This window comes from Acomys minous (genome assembly GCF_964271855.1).
Source record: "Acomys minous genome assembly, chromosome: 7".
Lineage (NCBI taxonomy): Eukaryota > Metazoa > Chordata > Mammalia > Rodentia > Muridae > Acomys > Acomys minous.
In genome coordinates, this window is record NC_140488.1 from 100,107,935 (window position 1) to 100,120,713 (window position 12,779).

General features: G+C 39.4%; 1 long non-coding RNA gene across 1 annotated transcript; it reads right to left on the reverse strand.

The window, feature by feature from the left end:
- Window positions 1–621: 621 nt before the first annotated feature.
- LOC311601699 lies at window positions 622–8,366 on the reverse strand. The gene is made up of 3 exons (XR_014780633.1): window positions 8,270–8,366; window positions 6,265–6,360; window positions 622–1,218 (listed from the first exon to the last, which is right to left on the reverse strand). It is a non-coding gene; the product is annotated as an uncharacterized lncRNA (long non-coding RNA).
- Window positions 8,367–12,779: the final 4,413 nt, after the last annotated feature.

Genomic DNA, 12,779 nt, shown 5'->3' on the forward strand with positions numbered 1-12,779 from the left:
ACCTGGGATTTGGGGTTGGAACTTGAGTTTTTAAGCTTACATAATAAGCACTTTTTCCTGCTGAGCCCTCTCCCTGGCCCCTCACCAAGATTTAAAGGGCCTTATCATAATATCTAGTTACCTCAGAACTAATAAAAAATTTCATCTGCCAGAATCGTCTCATCAGACTCTCTATGAAGATGTTTGCTTATGTTGGTATCAAGACAGTGTCGATGCTGAGACAGAAAAGGAATGTCTAGAATACGAATGGTAATCCGGAAGCATGCATACTTTCCTTTCCCTCCTAAGTCATGGCAGACATCAGACTCTTAAGTGTGTATGGCAAATAAAGCCTCATTATCCTCAACACAATACCCTAGAGAATCACTGTGGACTTATCAGTGTTGGCAAATAAGTTGAAAAACCTATCACTGGTCCTTTCTGGCTTATAATATGAGGAGGAATTGTCATAGAGGTACTTGATCAGTGTGTACTGCGGTGGAGTAGGGTCAATGAACCAAAAGAAGAGGCCGGAGCATAGCGGCCAGTCAGACAATCCCTTTTCCACAGGCATACAACCTAACAGTAGTGCTTCTCAATTTATTGTATGTATTTGTTATGTATTTATCAATTTATTTATATCTTAGGAAGGACTCAAGATGCTACATTTCTAGCAAGAACATGGGCATTGTGGGAGTTTGAAAGAGAATGCCTCCAGAGTCTCAGGCATTTGAATACACATTACCCAGTTGTTGTTGGTGTTGTTTGTAGAGGTGTGGCCTTTCTGAAGGGAGTATGTCACTGGGGACCTGCTTTGAAAGCTTAAGCTTTTGCCCTCTTTGCAGTTAGCTTCTCGCTCGTGGCTTAAGATGCAAGATATCAATTTTCTGCTGTAGCCACCATGTGTGCTGCCATACCACTCTCCCATGGCAGGCTTTTATCTCTCTGGATGGACCCAAATAAACTGTATCTCCTATAAGTTGCCTTGGTCATGGTGTTTCATCATAGCAACAAAAAGGAACTAATCCAGGTGTTGTTGAAGTTACTAGTCCCGGACCACATTTTGAGCAGTAAGGATGGTTTCAGTCAATGTTTAGTTCATGCCTTTGGGCTCAGGACTCTTTGTTTTTCCTGTTGTTGTAGAGGAGGCAGAATAAAGTAGAAGTCAGGGCATCCAAATTTAAATTCAAGTGTGCCACTTATTTTATGACACCAGCCTTTGAAACCCATTTCTCATATCTATAAAGAGAAGAAACAAATCTCGTAAACCTCACGCAATGCTCATAAAGATCAAATATATACTATGTGCATGTTTTTAGTAAGGGGTCAATAAATGATAGTTAATGCTGAACTAGCGAGAATGCACAAGCTATGGCTACAGATCTACATGGTACCCAGAAGAACAATTTTATCAGCCTTCCAGATGGCGGTTGACATGATGCCAAACATGTAAATATTTGGAATGCATTAAAAACACATTCAACACGTACCTCTCCCTTTCAGATGGGTCTTTTGGCTTAAAGAAATATAAGAGCAAGGGAGTTTTCTGCAAAAAAGATGCTATCTATCTAACTTCACTGGGTCTTTTGTATACTTTGGAGCAGTGTACAGACATGTCGGAGAATAGTAATGCATGCAACATGGATAATCTCAATTTTCAGAAAGCCTTTGATACTGTTCCATGTAATAGGCTGCTTAAACCAAAGACAGCAGGGATGCTTGATGAAACCCTGGGAAAAAAAGAGATTGGCTAAAGAACAAAACAAAAAGTTGAGAATGAAACAGAATGGAAAATAGATAGAAGATGGGGTTATTTTCAAAGAGCAAGGGTGGAAATATGGATCCTGGAATTGTGATCGTGTCGTAGGCTGATACACTGGATGGAAAACAGAAAAAGTGGTGATGGAACCATGGCTCAATCATGCAGGAGCAGCAAGCTGAATAGTAACAGGACATTTATATCACATCTTTATAAGAATTAAATATTGACATTAATGAAGAATGTTAAGAAGGCTTAAACTAATATGAAAATAGTTGTGACTTATGAATAAAACTATCTAGCTCAGGATTTTAGAAGAAAATTTATATTTTAATTAATTATAGTAACTGTAACCCTGGGGTAATAAGAAATATATGTTATTATAAATCAATAGACCCTAATGGGGAGGTGGATTTCGCCTGAAAAATTTACGAATGCATGGAGACAGTTTTTTGGGGAAGGGGTTGTCATATCTTGGGTAGAGGGTAGCCTGGTATCTTATGAGTGGAGATAAAGGGTACTAAAAAACATCCTAAATATAGGGTACAGGACAGGCACATCAAAGGGAGCTGTCTGACCTGAAAAGTTACAAATACCAAAGTTGAGAACTCTGGTCTAAGCCATCATATCTTGAGGTATACACTGGAGGGAAATACTCATAAGGTAAAAATATTCTATATAACCATTTGAAAAGAGTATCATTTGTGGTTGCAAATATTAATTATCACTAAACTTCAAGAGGATGCTCTAAGCTAAAATGAGGAGTAAGGAAGAGAAGAACATAGGAGAACAAGGAAATACAAGGAGAAGCAAATAACAGGAGAAGACAACATTTTAACCTTGCTGGGGTTCAGCTTCTCTCCTGCCTCCCCTCTTCCTTGTGGGTCTCCTGCCCAACTCACTTCAAAGAGATTAGTACGGAGTTAGCTACAACGGAGTAAAAACAAACAAACAAACAAACCCCCAAGAGTTTCAATGTGGCCCCCAGATGTTTGACTCTGCACATGCTTGGCTAGTCTTAGAGAGGTCATGTTCTTTTATAGAAAAAAAAGTGGGCTTAATTAGAGAATCAGGAAGGTAATTGGGGGGAAAACTCAAAAAAAAAAAAGGAGGCTCTAAGATTGCTTATTTTCTATTACTTTCTTACATATAACTCAGAGAAGAAAGCAATTCTTCCAACTGGATTTTCTTAGAGGTACACTAAAAATCAAATCAGTTTATTATCCAGTGAAGGATTTCTAGGAACAGGCAAATGGGGCCTAGATAGAGTTCATGAGGTGAGTTTACAGGCTATAAAGAGGAACTCAGTGTCACTGTCAACCCCATGTCTTGTCTTTTCCCAGTTAACAGATTCTTTCCCCTGAAGTTTGGTCTCCTATTGTGACATGAATATTTTATGCAAGGATCCTCCATAGGCAGCTTATTCTGATAACTGCACTTATCAGTTACCCTTAGCTGGACCAGAACAGAGCAGAGCCTGGGAGTTGTACAGAAGCCAGAGAAAGGAATTCTCGCTGAGACTAGACAACAGGGAAAGTGTCTTTGGTTTCCATTTTCCTTAAAAGTCAGACTTTCATGTAAGAAGGTAGTGCCTTAAGTCATTCAACACTCTACTCTCTACTTCTGTGGGTGCAACTACTTATTTGTGTGGGCTTAACGTTTTCTACATATATTTATTTTGCAAATATGAGTCCACAATATGTGTGGGTAGCAAAGGATGACCTTGTATAATGTTGAGAACCAAACCCAGAGATTTGTGCATGCTTTGGAAACACTCCACCAGAGTGCTACTAGATCCTTAACTTCCATTTAACTTTAGAAAGAGAAGAATATATTTTTAGATTAACATTTGTGGCAGTTTGAATGAGAAATGACCCTCGTATATTCAAGTGTTTGAACCCACGGTTACCAGTTGATGGTGTTTGGTGCATTTGCAGAATCTTTAAGAGATAGTGTTTTTCTGGAAGAAGTACTTAACTGATGGGGGAGGGGATGCTTTGAGGTTTTATAGCCTGGCCTCACTTCATGTTTTCTCTTTCTGCTTCTTATATGGGAATGGAGTGTATTCACTCTACTTCCTGCTCCTGCTCTTGCTCATCCATGCTTGTTGCTATGCCTTCCTTGTTGTGATGCACTCTGTCATCTAGAAATGTTAGCCATGCTAAACCCTTCCAAAACTTACCTTTTGTAATGGTATTCTGTCACTGCAATATAAATTAATTAATACACATGGACATTACAGGAAACAAAAACCACAAAGTGCAAATTATATAGTCATCCACACTCACAATTTAGTTGGTCATGTCCTGATTCCCGTGTTGCCATACACACAGTACTGACTCCATTTTAGGCAATTGAAATAATATGGTATGTGCTATACTTTTCATACATTCTGAACATTTACCAATTCAAAGCACTCAAGTCACATGAGTGCTTTGATAGCAAAAATATAGTACACCACTATGAGTTCAACTTTTTCGGATCTCACATATAATTGATATCATATGCTTTTTGATTTACTGTGCTTGATTTATTTCATTTAGCATTGTTTTTTTCCAAGATTGGTTATGCTGTTGCTTATGACAAGAATGTTCTGCTTTATTTTCATTTTAAAAACTGAATAATATGTGTATATGTATGTATGTATACATTGCAGTTATTCATTCGTCACCTTTTATTTATTCATTCATGAGTTGATGACACTTTGTTTGACTGAATGTCTAAGTGACTGTGGCTAGTGCTTGAGTGAACATGGGAGTGTAGTTTTTTCTTTCCCATGTACATGTCAAGAGACCTTTTGTATTTTCTATCATGAGGTTGATGTGTAATATGAGAGTTCTTTTTTAAAATTTCGTTTGGAGTATCTGTACTGTTTGACATAACTATTCTACTAACATTTCTTCCAACAGAGTACAAAGCTTTCCCTTTATCTACTTCATCAACACCTTTCATCTTTGATAATAACCATCCAAATAGGTGTGAGGTGAAACCTCATTATGCTTTTAATTTCTATTATGGTTAAAAATAATGCCCCCTGGATGGGGAGGCCTTGTAGCACTCAGAGGAAGGATAGCAGGCTACCAAGAAGAGACTTGATACCCTATGAGCATATACAGGGGGAGGAGGTCCCCCTCAGTCACAGTCATAGGGGAGGGGAGTAAGGGGAAAATGAGAGGGAGGCAGGGAATGGGAGGATACAAGGGATAGGATAACAATTGAGATGTAATATGAATAAATTAATAAAGTATATTTTTAAAAAATAATGAACATTTTGTTCATATACTTGATGACCAGTCATTTGTATTCTTTTAAGCCAGGCATGAAGGCACATAGTCTTAATCCCAGCACCCAGAGGAGGCAGAAACAGGTGAATCTCCATGAGTTCTAGGACAGCCTGGTCTACACAGTAAGTTCTAGGACAGCTAGAGGTATATAGAGGAACCTTGTCTCAACCTCATCTTCCCCAAATTTTCTTTTTCCTGAAAGAAAAGAAATGTCTGTTCAGATCCTCTACTCATGTACTAATAGTGTTGTTTCCTTGATATTGAATTGAGTTCCCTATGTATTTTGCATATGAACTTTTAAGAAACCAGATTAATTGTTTCTAAATATTTTCTCTATAGATTGTATTTTATGCTGTAGTTTTTTTTTTTCATTTTCTGTGCAGAAAAACCTTAGTTTGCTATAAAATTTGTTCTTTCAATTTGCATTTTGAGATGCTGATGTATGGCATATTCCTCAGATTTGCAACATTCCCTCCAAATTGAAACATTTACTGCAGGAAAGAGGGAAGTTTACAGAGCCTCAGGTGATAAACAGGAGGCAAACAAAAGGCCACATATCCGGAAAGAACGGTCACTTCGAATAATCTTGAAGGCCCCTATCTAGAATATAAACTGTAGCAAACAGTTCCTAAGGGTGGAGACCATGACCAGACAGACAGGAAACAAACTTCAGGCTGTGGAACTGCCTGTAAGCTGCTGTATAAAAAGCTTTGGGTTGAAGTTTTGCAGAGTCCTCACCCACGTTAGGGTGGGCTTTCTGCTGATATAGTAGCCTCTGAGTTATCCTTGTCAGTAGCCTCTCATACATATTCCTCTTAGTAACCCCAATTAAAAAAATTGGTTCACCACATGAGACATTGGTACAATCGTTATTTAGGTCTGTTGTGGGTCTACTGTGAGTAGGTGTGTGTGTGTGTGTGTGTGTGTGTGTGTGTGTGTGTGTGTGTGTGTGTGTATTGTCTCTCCCCAGAAAATGTTTATCACACAACAGAAGCATATGTTTTCATGTATATGTACACACACCCTCTGACATACCTTAACATCTGGATTTGATGATTAATTTCATTTCTTTGTTCCTATCTTATTTCCAACTTGTTATGGTGTTAGTTTAGAGGTGCATATTCAATATACTAAGCCCTCTTATTCTTTACCTGACAATCCTAATCACCATTGAAAGATGCATAGTTTGCAAGTTGGAAGGAACAATAAGACAACAATGAGTCAGTGCCGACTGACACTTACCCTTAGCAGATGCTTTAGTGGCAGGGATTGATCAAGTCTTCTCTGTAGAAAAAGTGGAGGGCCTCTTATAATATCTAACAGACCGTGAGTGATTTCCTGAGAAAATATTCAGTAGGCCACACATCAGTATGGGAAGGATCCCCCATAGTAGCGCATTACCCTGACAGTCTAAAGCTATCTGTCCTCTCTTTCCATTGCCTACAAGGTTAGAGCTTTCTTGATTATGAAGAACTGGACTATTCCAAGCCCTGAGCTAAATTATCCTGAGCTATTTGTCCCACCAAACAGTTGTCTCAGCCAGAGACTTTTAGCTGTGAATGGAAAGTAATACCTTCTACAAGAGGTGGAAAGCAACTTCTTCCTTTGTACACTGATGAATGTCAGAATCTCACAGTGCAGGCAGCCTTCAGGCCACACTAGGATGTTACTATAGCCAGAGGTCCTCAGCTGTCCCTGAGTCACTCATCCAGCTTCCACTTCCACAAGTATTAAAGGGAAAAGTGGCCATGAGACATAAAGTACAGAATACACAAAACAGTGTGTGACTGCCTAGTGACTTGCCAATACAAAGAGTTTGCCAAGTGTATTAGTTACTTTTCCGTTGCTATGATAAAATGCCATGTTCAAAAGCAACTTAGAGGAGAAAAGGGTTAATTTTGGCTTGCAGTTCCCAAGAGATAGAATCCAACATGGCAGAGAAGTCACAGCAGGAATGTGAAGCCAGCATAACAGTCAAGAAGCAGAAAGATCAGATTTCTTCTGTTCACAGGAAGGATGTGGGTACAGGAAGATGAATGTGGTAGGTGGGGCTATGAACTTTCTAAGCCTGTCCCCAGTGACATACTTCTTCCCTTCCTAACTCTTCCTAAAGTTTCCATAACATTCCCAGACAGTGTCCCTGATTCGAGGCCATGTGTTCAAACACATGAGCTTACATGGGACATTTCTCTTTCAAACCATCCTGGCAAGAAACAGACAAAGAGAGAATTCACCTGAGATATACTTCAAGAGAACAAAAGCAAGTTTCCAGAGAGGGGATTTGGAACTGGCTTTATAAAAGTCCTCACCTTTGTTAATGATTCTACAAGGCTGACTGATTATAGAAACCTGGAAGATTCCATGCCCTGATCCAAATGATCGTGTGCTGTCTTTAGCCCCCTCAATAGCCATTCATTGTCCATCTGTGTTTGATCGAACAACCTCGTGATTATCAGGTGAAATCCTTTTGCATGAACTAATAACCAATCAACTTCCACCAACCCAAAGGTGAAGAATGCCATCAGATAGCATCTAAAGCTTGGAGCAAGATTTCCCCACTTGTCTGTAACCCAGGTATCTGATGTTCCTGCAAATGAATTGTAAAGTACTTGGTTTATGACTTTCTTACTGTGAAAATGAGGATATTGTTACTATAGTGGGACATACTACTTGAGGTGGCTTAAATTCATGTTCTTAGGGTAGGATCAGGTATATTTGGTCGTAGAGCATGCTATCTTATTCCCTAAAGAAAAATATCAGGCATGGTGATGTGCACTTGTAATCTAATCTCAGTGTTGGGAATGAAGAGATAGCAGAATCTCTAGGGCTCCCTGGATAGCAAGCCTAGCCTAATCATGTTCTCTAGGCTGATGAAAGACTCAGCTTCAGAACAGGTAGATGGCATTTCTGGAGACTGCACTTTTGACCTCCACAACCATACTTGTGCACATGTGTATGCACACACAGGCATGCACCTACACATACATGAACATGCACAGACCTGGGAGAATGGAATGGGTAAATGAGACAAACTAAAGTCTCATGCAATAGCCAACTTCTTTTTCAGAGCATCAGACAATGTATATTCTGAGGATTAAGAGGGTTCACACAAGTAGTCAAGTGTATAATCACAAAGACAAGCAACCCATGGTGGACAAGTTGAATGTGGCAAGAATGTGTTTTTCCAAGGAGGCACATGAACAAATAACAATAGCCAGTTGTAATGAATAATCCAAAGTAAACTCACTCTTATCTGTTACGCCTGGGAGGGGCATGAAAGCATTCTACAAGAACAATTCCATGTTTTGAAGAATCAGCGGTCTCAAGACTTGCCTTGGTTTTGGGAGATTTCTTACAATCACTCAGAAATATCACATGACTCCATTCTTGGACTGTGTTCCAACATTTCCAACAGTAGAGGAAAATCTAAGTGCAAATGAAAACAAGTGGAAAGTACTGGTTGGTCTGTCTTGGTCTCTGCTGGTTGATCTGCAAGAATAGAGACTTTTCTAGGACTGAACCATGAAAGAGATGACATTAAAAAACAAGAGGACAGAGTCGAAGGCCACCAAAGCCACTGAATGTTACTTTGAATGTTCAATAATGAACAAAGGTACATTTTGGTTTCCTTTCGACACAAACTCATGTCTCCATTATCAGCTAGTATTAGACCATAATAGTATAATTTTACTTTTTCTAGTTAATCTTTTAGAAAACTCTCATTGAGTTCTTTTTTTTTAACAAAGGAATAATAATTTTTAAATCATGTGCAAGCATGTACACGTGGCACGTGTGTGTGTGTGTGTGTGTGTGTGTGTGTGTGTATGTATGTGTGTGTGTGTGTGTGTGTGTAGATCAGAGGACAACATGGATTGTCCCTGACTTCTACCTCATTTAAGGCAGGGCTTCTTTTTTACCATTGCAAATGCTAGGCTAGCTAGGCCATGAGTTGCTGGAGAGTCTTCTGTCTCTGTTTCTAATCTCACTACAGGACTGCTGGAATTGCAGATGCATGCTACTGTGTCTGACTTTTTTGTAGGTTCTGGGATCTGAACCCAGGTCCTGATGCTTGCTTGACAAGCAATTTGTCCACTGAGCTATTTCCTCAGCCATCAAAGGAATCATTCATTCTTTTTATTTGACAAAATCCTCCATGTGTATTATGTATTTTGGTCATATTCTCCTCTAATGCTATATCACATCCTGCCTTTACTACCTAGGAACCTCTTCTTCCCAACATGTCCCCTTACAAAGAAATAAGCTTAATTTGGAGAAGGGCATTGTAAGTAGAGAGTTGGCAGACAGAAAGATAGAATCTATCACTCAAGAATGAGAAACTACTTGATTCTCATAAATGTATTATTTATTCCTCACTATTATTATTAAAGTAGATAATAAATTATATTTAAACACAGCTTATATTCTGGTTCTTCAATTTTTTTGGTTTTTCAAGACAGGGTTTCTCTGTGTACCTTTGACTGTCCTGGACTCACTTTGCAGACCAGGCTGGTATTGGACTCACAGAGATCTGCCTGCCTCTGCCTCTTGAGTGCTGGGATTAAAGGCCTTTGCCACCACAGCCACCACCCCCAGCTGTGAGCTCATTTTTACAATTGCCTTTTATAAGAATGTTTTTTTTTCAGCGTATTATTTGCTTTCAGGGTCATCCTGGTCATGGATCTGTAGGGTTCACCTTTCATCAGTCAGAGGATATATCATATTTACAGCTCCATATTAATTTTCAGAGAGGACAGGAGAAGTTGCCCAGTTCAGAGAGCAGTACACTTCTATCCCAATCATCCTGAAAGATGACAATGAAGAGGGCAGTTCATTTAGGTTAGATTAGGGTCTACCAACCATGATTTGCTGGCCACCTTCCATCTACAGTCTACTTTTCAAGGCTTACAAACTAAGAAGGGTGTTTACATTTTAAAATGTTTGTTTTTCATTGTATATATGATATATAATGATAAAATGTGTTTGTGTGTGTGTGTGCACGCGTGCATGCATGTGAGTGCAATGCTTGTGGAGACCAGAAGATATTATCTTATCTCCTGGAGCTGGCATTAAATAGGGGGTTGTAAACTTCCCTATATGAATGCTACTGAACTCTGGTCCTCTACAAGGAAGTATCCTCTTTTAACTAGCTATCTCTTTAGCCCCTGGGACTTTACATTTTCAAGTAGTTGAAACAAATATGAACATTCTGTGACAAGTGCAAATGAAATGAAATTAAAACCTCAGTATCTATAAACAAAGATTTCCTATGCCTAGTTGTATACATACATATCTAATCCTCCAGAAGCAGTGTTTACTAATTCACCAGAGACCATATGGCTCACAAAGTCTATCTGGCCTTTGAAGAAATGCTTTACTAGGTCATTTAATTGCAATCATTTCTGGTTTGAAAATGAAAGTACACACCTTAGATGTCTGTTAAAATTCACTGCTGATGTAAGAATTCAGAAAATGAAAGATCAAACTGAAAGGCTGTTAGTGTTGTCCATCCTTTGACATATTACAAGGGCTTTAAAAACTTTCCAGTCTCTCAGCAAAATCTGCCGTTCCCCAGCACGACCAGCAGATGGTGTCTCCAGTGGTGCTTCAAAGGTCTCACCATTCAACTTAGGGAGACACTTTATATGTAATTTAAAAACTCTCTCAGCAATATGCATGTCGAGATGAGCTAGATAAGGCCCAACTCAGAAGAGCCTCAGTAGAAAAACAGGATGAGGCTTAAAATTTAGCTTTGGTGGGAGTAAAAGCTTCCCTGGTGCAATAATCTATGCTTGGTCTCAAAATATAACAAAGATGATGTCCTTTGTAACAAGTCAGACAATCAAACTGCAGCATAGGAGAACTGTCTTTAAAAAAAATCACCTTGAGACTTACTTTAAATTAAATACAAATTGGTTTAAATATTTTTACAGTTTTGATGAAGGCTGTCAGTGGATGATAAAACGTCCTGTGTGGGAGGCAGAGAATGATTTGGGAGGTGGGGGAGGTTGGTTCCCTCCTTTCAACATATGGGTCAGCACAATCAAACTGAGGTTTGCAGGCTTGGCAGCAAGTGCCTTTATCCATAGGGTCATTTCCCTGGCCCAAGCCTTCATCCTGTAAGACCAGCTCCTGCAGTTGGCTCTGCTACCGGGGCTATAGTTTGGATATGGTTTGAGCATGTTCTTTGAAGGATTGTGCACTAACAGCTTGGTGAGCAGAGTACCACACCCACAGGGTACAGCTGGGGTTGTTTAGCACTGAGTTTCCCCCCATGAGACTGGCTTAATGTAAAGCTGGTTCAGTTAGCTCACTCCCTGCTTAATTTACCATGTAGTCTGGCCCTCTCAGGTATGCTCTCACCAATGTGATGCCATCAACATGAGGTTCTCATTAGAGCCAAGACATGCGCATGTCACTCCCCAGAGCAGTGCTTCTCAACCTTCTTAATGCTGTGACCCTCTAATACAGTTCCTCAATTTGTTGCTGCTTCATAAGTGTAATTTGGCTATTGTAATGAATCATAACTTAAATGTCTGATCGCCATGCAACTCCAAAAGCGGTTGTAACCCACAGGTTAAAAACAACTGTTCTATTTATTTTTATTTTATACACATTAGTGTTTTACATACATGTACGTCTGTGTGAGGGTGTTGGATCTCCTGGAAATGGAGTTAGACAGTTGTTAGCTGCCATGTGGGTGCTAGGAGCTGAATCTGGGTCCCTTGGAAGAACAGCAATGCTCTGACCCAGGGAACCATTTCTCAGTCCCTTTTTAAAATTTATTTATTTTAGAGAACCACTGCTCTAGATCCTTAAGAAGTAAGATAAATATTTTTTTATATAGTATTCAACTTGGGGTAAACATGTTACAGCAACATGAAATAAACTATGACAACAGATAATCTGAAGATTGCGGATTTTAAAATAGGAATCTTAGTCAATGTCTTGTGTTTGTGCCTAATTGGAAGGGCAAATAACCACATGTAATTAGGTCCAAGGAAATTGGGGCCTACTTCATGCACAGCTGCTCCAATATGTGGATAAGAGTGCAGTAAGCCCTGCCTCCAATTCCAGCAATCAGGGTCAGAAAGGGCAGTTACAGCTCCATCCAAATGGAATGACCCTCAGACAGAACTCTCTCAGGAATGCTGTGGCTGGAATATAGGGAAGTGTTAGATGAAATGAGGGCTTCTGTGATGAGATGCCAAGTCTAAGAGCAACAGGAGCTGTCCTAGACTCAAGATATTAGACTTAAGTAGAATTGGCTTATGTTGAGTCCTGTGGGGCTAATCCAGAGCCTGAGTGTTGAAGTGTCTTTTAATTTTCAGGACAATAAAGGATCCTATAATGGGTCTGTTATTTTAACTCACTGGATTTAAAATGTATGCATATTCCAACAGCCACATAACCTCTCCTGATAGAGGTAAATGGAGAGCGTTCCAGATGGTCATCCTTCCAAGCACCTTCTCTTTTGTTAGTATAACATTCATTCTCTTCTGCAGTACTGGCAAACAAACCCAGGACTTTGTGCATGCTGGGCAAGCATTCTATCACTGAGCCTTGAGCCTCTAAGTATAATATTTAAAGATGCTTCCAATACATACCTAATCCCTTTAAAGGTCTCGTGCTACATGGTTTAAAGAGAGTGATTGTTTGTTCAACAGCTTCTTTGAGGTAGGCTGGGTGTTGTCAGGAGTTAACCTGTCCTGTTGTCGAAGAATCTCTAAAATAATAAAAAAAACTTTAAATGCCATATT